Source organism: Ursus maritimus, unplaced genomic scaffold (assembly GCF_017311325.1).
Source record: "Ursus maritimus isolate PB19 unplaced genomic scaffold, ASM1731132v1 scaffold_7, whole genome shotgun sequence".
In the NCBI taxonomy this organism is placed as follows: Eukaryota; Metazoa; Chordata; class Mammalia; order Carnivora; family Ursidae; genus Ursus; species Ursus maritimus.
In genome coordinates, this window is record NW_024426885.1 from 82507332 (window position 1) to 82520023 (window position 12692).

The following is a 12692-nucleotide window of genomic DNA, read 5'->3' on the forward strand; positions in this document are numbered from 1 at the left end:
AAAGAACTCCCACCATCCCCTACCCCCACTTGTTCCTCCTGAAAGCAACTGTCTTCAGTGGTATCCAGCATGTCAGTCCTGAAACAAGTCTCGAGTGCATGTGTGTTTCAGTTTACACAACGGTGACAACCCTCCTTGTGCCCTCCTGTACACAGCTATCACTGTTATTTTCCCTACAGTATATGTTAGCTGCCTCTTGTCCAAAAGGCCTACAGTCTCCAGAAAATAAGGACATGCTGGCACAGGAAGCCCAGCATGCCCATCAGGAGTCCTGAAGGTAGTATATCTGCTCCGCTGTGTCTTCCCGCAGGCCTCGTCAAGCACTCTGCACAGAGGAAAGCTATTGTCACAGATCAGTTTTCTTTGACAGTGGTGGGAAGGAGGAGCGTGTGTGTTGGCTTTTTTGCTGAGCACTCTAAAGTAAGTCCTGGGTGTGCAGAAGGCAGAGGCCAGGGTCAGTGGTGCTTTTATGGGCTTGCATCATATTCCACATTAGGCTATTAGATTAGGCTCCATGCTCCTGCTAATACTCTGCACATCATCTTCCTTGTCTCCTTCAAATGGTTTATACCTGCACGCATGCTGTTTCTGGCATTTGCTGTTACCCAGGAAGCTGCAGAGACAAGTGATGGAAAAGTGCTCATAAATAAGTCCGTCCGTAATGAAGGCCAGAGAAAAAGCCCTCTGTCAAAGTCACATTTAAATTCGATGAGTCAACCCTTTTTGCAATTACCATGCAGACAAGCTTAATATAATCTATTGGAGTGGCCTCCGTAAGATGACACTGAAGCCCTGAGACACCTCCGGGATGACTCGGTGCCCTTGGTTTGGGGCCAACTGACTTAATGTTCTATGTTTCCTGTGAATGAGTCCTTCCCCTCATCTTACCCCACTGGCAACATTATAATTCCCTAAATTCTCACTTTACCCTTTTCTTTCCTTTTTTTTTTAAATCTCTGGTACCTCAGGAACCATCTTCTTCTGGCCACAAAAGAAAAATAAAATCTAGAATGTGGGAGCACAATGAAAGTACTTCTCCAGCTGAGGTCTGATAAACAATATACGAGTATATATTAATGGAAAAGTGGACAGAGCACAAAAACAGTGTGACTTAAATATGACAATTGCAATAAATATTTATTTCATGTTAATGATGCACTGGGTAAGATTAATAAAAAATGAGATGCAGAATTAATCATGAGTCCACTGTGATGAACTTATCCAAGTGAAAGGTTATTCTATGAAACAGATGGTGTTGAAAGGAAAATATTAATCTGTGCATTTTAACCCCTGAAGCAAATGTTTAGAAAGCATAAAATAACAATTACCATTTTTTAGCACATACAACACGCCAAACACTGTGTAAGCAATTTCCACGGATGATTTTATTTAATGCTCACAATGATCTATGAAGTAGGCAATATTATGAACAACACCTTAAAAAAAGAGAGAGAGAGAGATTTCTGGGTTTTATAAAGCTGAGGCGCCACAGAGAGCATGGTTTATACAGTAGACCTGCAAGGAATAGTTCACGAGTGAATGGCGAATTAATGTTGTCCGTGGCCAACACCACAGAACCAAGCAGGCTGACCCAGGGGTCAACACTCTTTCAGTTCTAAGAGTCAGGGAACTAAAGAAGAAACCAATCAAATCCCTAACTTTGCAGGACATGCCCATATATTCCACCTCAAAATGCTTTTTGAATTTTTCTTTTGTTACTTGTCAGCTTCCTACGCAGCTTCAGAAACTGAAACCCAGAGTGGTCATTAATCCACTTGGTAATCCAAATTTGGATTTGAATTTTCCCAATTCCAAAGAGCATGTCCTTTCTACTGTAGCCCTTCCCTACATTCTTCCTCATTCGTATATTTCTTTTTATTTTCTCCACTTGAATTTGGAAGTATCAAATTACAGTATTCCACTTAAGCCTTGGCTCCATACCTCTGTTTAGGGGCTTGCACAGAAATTATAAATAGCAGCCAGTGGCCTCCGTGTCTGCACTCCCCTCCTTGAAGCTCAGTAGGAGAGCCTTCTCCCCTCAGCCCTTCTGTTGGTAGGTATATTTTATTGGTTAGTGTATTGGGATAGCTACTTCTGCATCCTTATCTCCATCAGCAGGATGTTCAAACAACCTGTGGCTTAAGTCACTAATATGAGATACCTTGACTTTTAATTTATCACAATTCAACTCCTACCAAGACTTTGAGGATCTAAGCAATTTGTCTCAAAAGTAGCTCTTCTAGGAGCTCCCGGCTGGCTCAGTTCATTGAGTGTCCGACTCTTGGTTTCAGCTCAGGTAGTGATCTCAGGGTCCTGAGATCACGCCCCATGTCAAGTATAGTGCTCAGTGGAGAGTCTGCTTGTCCCTCTTGCTCTACTCCCCCTGCTCTCCCACTCTCCCGCTCTCTCTCATAAATAAATAAAATCTTAAAAATATAAAAAAAAAAGGAGCTCTTCTATCCCAACAGTTCACAGCAGGACCTTCCAGACCCTCCAATCTGATAACCGCCTTCACCAAATTGTGCTCCTTGTCCTTCCTGGCCCCTGAGGCTTCAGCTGCCTCTGTTAGGTCATTTGCTGAGAACCCATGACCCTGCTCTGACTGGAGCACGCTCTTCCTCTCTGCCTTCAAACCCCTGTTCAAAACGCACTATTTGCAGGAAGTTCCAGAGTATACTTTGGGAAGATGGAAAAGTCAGATGACATTCATATATAGAAAAGGGTTATGAGAATTAAATGGGATATGTTTTATCAGCTTAGCACAGTGCACTTCACCCACAAAAATGGTAAAGATTCGTAGTATTGACAGCTTCACTATTATCACCATGGGATGCTTATTAAATATTATACTTTCAGTACAGAAATACACTGCATCTAAGAAAAAATGAGCAAAACTAATGAGCTATCCAGGACCCACTTCCATCCCTCCTTCCTGACAGAATGGTCATTTGAAACTACCTCACCCCACACCTCCGTGTTCTTAGGTGAAGCTGACCCCACCCCTACTCGAGGAGGTGGCCTCGTTGGTCTAAGAGTCATCCCACCGCCTTTATTAATAGCTGGTTCTGGAGTGAATGTGTGAGCACACCCCAGCTTTGAGGCTGGGGAATTCCTGCTGAGGGAATTTGGAAGAAACTCCTCACTCCTAAGGGACAGCTATCAGGATACTCTCCTCTTCCTCCAGGTAACTGTGCGTGGAGCTCTGACAGCTGGCACTGCTGAGGCCTGTGTGCTTTCTCTCTACCTTCAAATGCTGAGCCTTAGGGGACAGAGTGAAGTGAGGGAAAAGTACCGGCGTTCCTAGTGACATCTCTGAGCCACACAATCCCTGGACTTGTAGTTATATGTGGTAACAGATGTCCTTTTTGTTTAAGACAAATACCCCTCAAATATACCACAGTTGTTAAATATGTAGACACAGAGGCAAAAATAGCAAAACCTGCTGAATATTTATAGTATGCTGCCATCTTACAAAAGATCAGATAATCATAGGAAAGCAGACTCTTAAATTATGTACCCAAAGATCTCTTTTGAGTTTATCATGGGAGGTTGCCTAACATTGCTTTGTTTTCCCACCCACCTGGTACTTTCCTTCATGGAAGCCAAAGTAAAATTCAAGTAAAATTTATTGTTCAAAGACATTCTCTTAAACACTCTTTCACGGTGTCTGGGTGGTTCGATTGGTTACGTGTCTGTCTTTGGCTCCGGTCATGATCTCAGGGTCCTGGGATCGAGCCCCGAGTTGGGCTCCCTGCTCAGTGGGGAGTCTGCTTCTCCCTCTCCCCCTGCCCCTCCCCCTGTGCTCTCACTTGCATGTGAGTGCTTGCTCTCTCTCTCTCTCTCATAAATAATAAGTAAAATCTTAAAAAAAAAAACCCACTCTCTCGCCAGGCGCTGTGTGAGGGAGGTACTGAGGATCAGAATACACATTCTACAGAATAACTCACTGAGGTTATTGTAATACACAGATAGAGATGAGGAAGGGTACTGACTATGACCACCCAACGATGCAGGGACCCAAAATGTGAGGGCTTAAAAAGCTGGGGGTGAAATTGGTGAATAATTGCGGTGGGAGGGACAGAGAGAGGGCTAGGGGCTTAGAAGGAGATAAAGGAGGACATTCCAAACAGAATAAAAAGCATGATCAAAGTCAGGGGGAGGCAACAAACAGCCCAATGTATCCAACAGATGCCAAAGCATATGATAAAGCTATCAATCTGTAAACACTGTGAAAATGGTTCTAGAATGGTCAAACAGACCAGAGAGCTGAAAGAAAACCATTTATATCAGTGAATTTTGTATATAAAAAAAAGTAGCATTTCTAATCATTACAGAAATGCTGAGGGATTTCACTTTTCACTCTTTCAGTATATTTTTTGAATTCTTTACAACGTATTTATATATTATGTATGTTTAATGAACATAGAAATTCTTTACTCCTTTTCGTGACTGTAAAAGTAGACATGTGCATTGAACATTTAGAAAACATATAAAGTAAAAAGATAACAAACATTACCCTTGGGAGCATACTCTTCCAAAATTCTTATGTGTTATTTTTCTTTTTACCAAAATAGGACTGTAATTTATGTTCTGTGTTTCCCTTTTACTACCCCAACCCTCGTAGTTGTTTTAAAGTATTTCTTTGACATTTCCCCCATTAAGAGGTAAAGCCTTATTCCTTCCCCTGAATGTGGGTCAGGCTTCACTAAGCCTGGCTTCTAACCAAGACGGTATGTTGGAAGGACAGAGTATGACTTCTAAAGCCAGGTCATAAAAAAGATATTGCTTCTGTCTTCTGTTGTATGGCAAAAAAAAAAATAAAAAACAAATAAATACACCAATATATCATGGACATCTCAATGTTCACGTATATTAGTCTGCATTATTAAATGGTGTGGCAAACCGACCTTAGCCAATCTGACCATGTACAACCCTTAAGTTCTTTTTGGTAGATAATAGTAGCCACAGAGTGTTTAGGTAATTGAGAGTTAGCTACTTCCCACCACGAATGAAAGCAAGGCTCAGCCCAAATTCACACCCACACACATACAAAGACAAGCAATGCCATTTGTACAATGAGCTAGGTGAAGGCCCAGCTCTGTGGGGTTTCCTTTCCTTTCCTTTCCTTTCCTTTCCTTTCCTTTCCTTTCCTTTCCTTTCCTTTCCTTTCCTTTTGTTTTCTTTCTTTTCTTTTCTTTCTTTACCATCTTTGTCATCAGCTAGACCCCAAGACCTGACCTGTACTGCTCATCTACTTGTACCCACGGACCTTCGTGCCACATTTTTCCTTAAGCTTTTCTTTCCAAATTATTTCTTAACTCAGGCAAAGGACCTGAGGGGCATAACATCGCATGATGGAAAATGAAACTACCCCTGAAGCAGCAGTGACTGCCCACAGGAAGAGCTCCAGTGGCCTAAACTAGCCAGACCAGTTTGAGCTAAACCCCCTGACTCCACGCCTGGGCCGATGTACCATGGAGTGACTTAGCTCCCTCTACTTCATTACAATACTAAAATCTCCACCCAAAGAAGAGCCTCCGTCTCGTTTACATAACATGCAATGTGTGTACTGGCATGTTTTCTTAAGGCACATGGGCAGCGTCATGCCTGTCTCTACATATGATGACAAGGCTCCCCTGTCTGAATATTCATTCTAACCCTAAATAAAAGGAACCCATCCACCTTGGCTAGGGAGTCCCAACTTTGGGAATTATTCCCTGCGATTTCCTTATTTGCTGCAAATAAAGTTTCCTTCGTGTTAAGTTTCTGTGTCTCACCAAGGAGCAAACTCACATTGATTTGGTTATGTCTTGAATGAAAGCTTCAGTCTGGCAACACAGAATATCCTGAGTTCAGTCAGCCTGGGCAACCAGAAACCAGAATCCAGAACCAAATGGAGCACTGTTGAAAGACCAACTTGAATCAGCCACCGGATTTTTTTTAGGATGAAACTTCAGGGTGTCACCCCTTCCGGTGTGGGTCATAGGCCTTGCTAAATTCTTACACCCTTTTCAGGTGAAGGTAGGAGGTATTTCACATAATGAATTCAACCCATGATCTTAAATACCACTGATTTCACCAATGAGGCCCATCTCTAACAATCATAGGGTAATTAGCAAAGTCTGTGGGGCTGAGGAAGTGATGAGAGAGAATCCCTGGCTGCGGTCACACTGAGTGGGGACTTCATGATTAGAATGTTAGCTGACTATATCTGCAGGGTTCAAATTTCTGAGCGAATAAACAACTATATCCAGGGTGTATCTTTTTTTTTTAAGATTTTTTTTTTAAGTAATCGCTACACTCAACACAGGGCTCGTACTCACAACCTTGAGATCAAGAGGTGCATGCTCCACTGACTGAGCTAGCAGGGCGCCCCTCTAGGGTGTAACTTTTAAAACACTGCCTATAGTGAAATATTTTAAAGCAAGTAATAGACATCGCTGTAAACAATGCCATAATGTTCCAATGTATGTCTATACCAGACTTTTTAAAATCATGTTCTTATGCCATGGGCCATTTTTTTTTTTGTATTATAAACAATTCAGAGATGAATGTCCTTTACATATATTTTTCACGCCCTGTTCCAATTATTCTGTAACCGGGGTCGAACTTTGCAAGAGCACTTGCCTCCAGGGATCCCAAACAGATCAGGTTCAGTCACCCACCACTGATAAAATCCAAAGGCTGACATGAGCGGTGGTGAGGCAAGAAAAGAACTTATTTCCGTGTGGCCGTTGGGAATAATGGGAGAAAAAGAAACAAAGGCCAGACTGTGTCGCAGCTCCTAGGCTCCAGGCAGGATTCCTGAGGTGTACAGATTGTAATTCCTACTGGTCCCTTAAGGACTTGCTTTAATGGTTTACCACTATAGCCTTACTCTAGTTAGTGTCGCTTCACTACGATAAACATAAACTTCCTCCCTCAAAATATATGTTAGCAATCATCCTTCAAACATATGGCCCACTGACGTACATCTGAAGGATCTCATGACTAAGGTTTTACTAGACAAAATAAAAGCAACCTTATGCTCACAGCAGCTAGCCCTGCAAGGTCCTGGAGACCTTGCTTCTAATACGCACAAACTCCTTAGAGACCTACCCTACCCCAACCCCCACTAACTAAAAAGTATATAATCAGTGACCCCTCACAATCCCAATGCAGCTCTTTCTGCCCACGGGTCCTGTCCCTGTGCTTTAATAAAAGCACCCTTTGCGGGCGCCTCAAAGAACGGACCCTTACAATTAAAGGCAGGTCATAACACAACAAAGATCCAAACAGGAAAAGTAAAAGGAATCGTGTTCTCAGGCTGCCAATTCCCAAACTGAGATTTGCGCCCAGATTGCTTCCTTCGCAGTCCAGAACCCAGGCTCCCCGCGGACCTCACCCCACCCCGCCATTCCTGGGGGACCTAGTACATAGTCCTAGGCTAATTAATGGAATTGCTTAGAATTAGGTGTTGCCTTCAGCGTGCAATCCCATGATTTCCTTCTCTTCTGCCCTCAAGGGGAGGAATGGGAAATGAAATCGGAGTCCTTTCCCTCATCTCCAAGTAAAGGGGACAGCCCCAGTCCCCGAGGGTGGATGAGCACAATAGGAGAAGACCCAAACTCCTGGCTCGGGGGCGTGTCCTAGCAACAACGGCATTAGCCTCACTTCAGTCAGTACTCCTAGGAGGAGGCAGTGTAGGTCCAGACAAGAATCATCCCATTCCAGTTTCTGAATTGAAGAAAAACACGAGACTCTTGAAGTGACCAATTAAATCTTCTTTACATGACTGAAACCAATTTACATATTTCCCGCTTTCAAACAAAGGGACAAGAAACTTGGAGCCACTAAAGGACAGACAGGATTGGGAAAGCAGGTAGTCTTAAGGTTACCTGGGGGCAGGATCTGGTACCGAGAGATAAGAGTCAAAGCCTGGAGCCCAGGAAGAGTTTCCAAGGGGCAAAGCTTGTTTTATTGTCCTGTTTGGAAGTGCTAGCCAATTACTGCAGTGGTTGAATTCATTTCCACAGGGAAAGGGAGAGAAGGAGGAAGCTGGCAATGCCAGCTTGGACAGGGCAGGATGGACAGACGGACAAGGACAGGGACCGTAGCATTGTCTTACTGTCTCAGCAGCACAGGTCTGACCAGCGCTGTAATCGAGGGACAGCTAATGACTGCATGAAGGTTCGATAAGCTTCCATCACAGCGCTGATCCCACAGCAGTTATTCATCAGGGGTCAGTTCACCCACTCAACTATAAGGCACGTGATAGAAATTGGCAAACAGGTGCTGTCAGTCTGTTTTGTGTCCAAGCACAGCTTCTAGTAAAGCAGCTTCACACAGGTACTCGCTGAAGAACGAGCAGATGCCGCAAGGAGAATGCTCATCGTTACTGGTCCAGTTCCCATTGGAGCCTAGGCAGCTTTTTGATCAAAATCAGACACAAATAGTGTGTTTCGGGGGTGCCTGAGTGGCTCAGTCGTTAAGCGTCTGCCTTTGGCTCAGGGCGCGATCCTGGCGTTATGGGATCGAGCCCCGCATCAGGCTCCTCTGCTGGGAGCCTGCTTCTTCCTCTCCCACTCCCCCTGCTTGTGTTCCCTCTCTTGCTGGCTATCTCTCTCTGTCAAATAAATAAATAAAATCTTTTAAAAAAAAGTGTGTTTCGGCATTCTTACTGTGAGTGCCCCCTCCTCTCAGCAAACAGGAAGGTAAGCAGCCTCCTTCAGCCCCTGTCGTTCAAAACCCAGGAGTGGCCTCAAAAAGTCTCCTGACTTATTTGACATAAAATAAATGAAAGATAAATGTTTTTCAGAAAACAAAATATTAGTACATGTTATCATTAAAAACAATCTTTAATGGGAAAAAAGTCACAGTGAGTATAAAATCACAATGCCAGTCAACTATATGTCCATTAATATATATATAAAAAAAAAACCCACACACAACATAAACACCACAAGCGATTAGACCAGAATTGCTCTTTTCTGACCCTCTTCTTTGGATATTTCCAGTCTTGGTTGGTGACCCCAACATGCATCCTTTTCCTTGGCCAGAAACCCAGGACTCTGCTAACTCCGTCCATCCAGTTAATCTCCCTGTCTCATCGTTCTGCCCTGCTTCTCAGTCTGCCCCTCCTGCCTGTGTAACTGTCCTCTGTGGCTGGAGTGGCATTCCCAAAACACAAATCTGATCCCATTCTCTCCTTTTTAAATGTTCATGATTTCTTTATTGCCTCCAAAATACACTCAACACACACCCACCCCGGTTTGGTCCCAGCCTCACTCTCCTGCTCAGCCAGGCTTGTCACCTCCAACACGGCTTTGGTTAATCAGGAACCACCGAAGGCCAGCAGTGCTTTGGCAGCAGTCCAGAAACAGTGGCCTTGGCCCAGAGGTAAAAACTCCGACAGCGTGCAGACAAGGCGGTGGCAAAGCAGTGCCCCCAAGTGGGTGGGAAGCAGAAGACAGCATCCAGGGGGACAGCGAGCATGGATCTATCAGGAGTAGTACTTGGGTGGGAGGATGATATTTATAGAAAATAGAGGCCCCACGTTATTCATGCAGGTGCAAACAACAACAAATTTGGATTATGCCTGTGACTGTAGCCCCCTTAAGCTAGCAAGGCCTGGAAAAAAATTACACTTAAAAGTGATTTATTCATTCTATTTGATTTTTGCTCTTACTAAAAGTAAATAACGATAGGGTTTTTGTTTGCTTATTTGTTTTTATTCTTAATAAACGTCCAGAGATAAAATTAACATGAAATTTTCTCAGAAATAAGCCATGTGACCTCACCTAGAGGCCTTTCATGGCTCTGTTTTTCTGATAGTTAAAAATGATAAGGGGTACGTGGGTGGCTCTGTGGGTTGAGTGCTGGGCTCTTGTTTCTGCCCAGGGCACGATCTCCCAATTGTGAGATCGAGCGTGGAGTCTGGTCCACCCTCAGCTGCAGAATCTGCCTGAGATCCTCTCCCTCAGCCCCTCTTCCGCTCATGCATGTGCTCTCTCTCTCTCAAATAAATTTTTTAAAGAATGACAAGGTTGAACTTCATGATTCCTAAATTTCCTTCCGTCTCAGGAATATTGTATTTATTTCTGGGGTACATAAGATGTTTATCTCCAAATTTGACAATTTGTATTAGAATTGTCATGATTCCATTAACAGTAGTTTAAAACACAGGGAACAGGGTTGCATTCATACTGGCTCATGTTAAGGGGGTTTGCCCGGAAAGGAGAAGTGAGGAAGGGAATCTCAGGAGAAGCCAGGGACACAAGCTGAAATCCGCCCAGGCGTCAGGGAAAGGAATGGGAGTCATCAGGAGCTGGTGCTGCTCTCTGACATGGCCTCCCCATCTCATGGGCTGTGAGCACCCCTCCCAGCTTCTGCTCCTCTGGGCACTTCTGCCCCATTGTCCCCTGATGCCTACTAACCCACCCCCACCGCCCACCCCCACGCTGACCAGCTGGGATCCCTGTGTCTTTACAGCTCCTAATGCTGACCAGGATCCTGATGCTATTGCAGGAACTTTATGATCAGTTCCCCAGAGCCAGCCCACTTTCTATTTCCCAATCCCAAACTCTTTGCAGGGAAATACGATGGGAGCAGCTCTTCCTTGGAGTCAGATCTCTCTAATTACTAGCAGCCCCTGACTGGCTGTCCTTGAGGCACTAACCACCCCTGGTCCAGTCTGTGGGTAGGCGGGGAAGGTGACAAACCCTGGGCACTGAAGTGTGGGTGGGGCAGATTCCCTTAGCGTCAGAGTGTGTCCAGCTGTGCTGTCTAACATGGTAACCACTAGCCACATGCAGAAATTCAAATTGATTGAAATAAAGTTGCATTAAAAAATCCAGTTTCTCATTTACACTACCCACATTTCAGGTGTTCCTGTGACTAGTGATGACTACACTGAATTGCACAGGTAAAGATCAGGAACATGTCCATCACTGTAGAATGTTCTGTTGCATAGCCCTGGCCTCTAGATGATAGAGGTCTCTGGTGGAGTTATTAAATCCATAAGATGATGGGAATCTAAATTCAAATTAACTGAGATAAAATAAAATTTAAAAATCCAGTTTCTCTTTGACCCTAGCCACATATCTGGATCTCAGTAACACATGTGACTAATGGCTCCTACATTGAGTTGTACGGATAGAGGACATTTTCCATCATTGTAGAAAGTTCTGGCCTCTACAAAATACGTATCTCTAGCACTTATTAAATATAAAAGATGAGAGGAAGAGAGAATTCTTTCATCAGCTAGTTGTCTATCTTGATATTACAACTTAGATTCTTACAGGCTTTGGAGACTAGAATAGGCAAAGGACATCCAATTTTCCTCATGTACTTGCTGAGGATCATAAGGCAGCCAAAGTGACACCCCATCAGCCGTCACTTGATAAAGTAGGCAGAGACTACTCCCTAAGTTGTGAAGTTGTGGCCTGGTCCATGATTTGGAGATCAGCAAGAAAATTTACAGATGTGGAAGGGGGAAAATGAGAATATGGGGTCTTTTGTTTTTGTTTTTGTTTGTTTTTTTCTTTTTGATTCATTTGTCTCTGCCATAAAAGCCACAGATTCAAAGCTGTGGGATTTGGTACCTATGCCAGCAGGGGTTCCATTGTCTGCTCTGTCAGGGTGACCCTCAAAAAATGATCTTGAAGCATTAGAAGCACAGTGTTTGGTCCTAGCACAGTAAGAAAAAATAGATTGGTCAGGGTCCTATTGCTTCTCCTGTCTTTATTCTTATAGCCAGAGGGGCCATTAAGGGGAGGGAGGGCGGGAGGGAGAGAGAAAGAAGAGAGCAGCATGAAAGTGACTTCCTTTGTACCTCTGATACACCTGCCCTAGAAGTGCCACCCTTATCAACAGTCAATACTTTTCCTTTGCTTGAAGGAGTCTAATTTAGGTTAATTTTACTTGCAGCCAAAGGAATCTTCATTTTCTTCACGTCTTGAAGCTAACTAATGACAGGAAAGAAAATTAGCTCATAATACCACAGATGCTAAGTTGTAAGTTACTCATGGCTTTAATGTTGCATCTGCTCACCCAAGTTTAATTCAGGTTTTTGAAAGTACACTGAATATTTGATGCCCTCTTTCTGTAACACTCTGTATTTACTTTTTTGTTCTTTGTCTCACTCTGTTAACAGGGTTCATTTTATATAGATTATGTGTGCTTAGAATACATATATTCTAAATAGAGTATATGTGTATTTAAGAATATATGTTTAAAATATTTAGAATATATGTATGTATATAGATTACATATATAGAGATTACATATATTTAGAATATATATTTAGGACATGTATATTTAGAGTATATATTTTTGTGTATATAGATTACATATATTTAGAAATATATATTTAGAATAGTACTTGGCACACAGTATACACTATAAATTTTAGCTGTTATTCTTTTCATTATTAATATTAATCTGTGTACACATAGCAACCAGCATATAGATATCATTTCATAAATAATTTTTGAATCAATAGTTTCCTCATGGGTTGGTTGGCACGTGACTGATGTTGACTTATAATTTAATGTGATAATAATTCTGTCAGAGTCCTACCATCTCTGCTGATGGGGGCTTCCCATACCGCTTCTCAGCTACTTTCACTGCCCTAGAGACTCCAGGCTAAGCTCTGCCTGGGCTGAGAGGCTGACAGGCGATGGCCCGCTGACCAGGCCTGGAATTACTAAAAG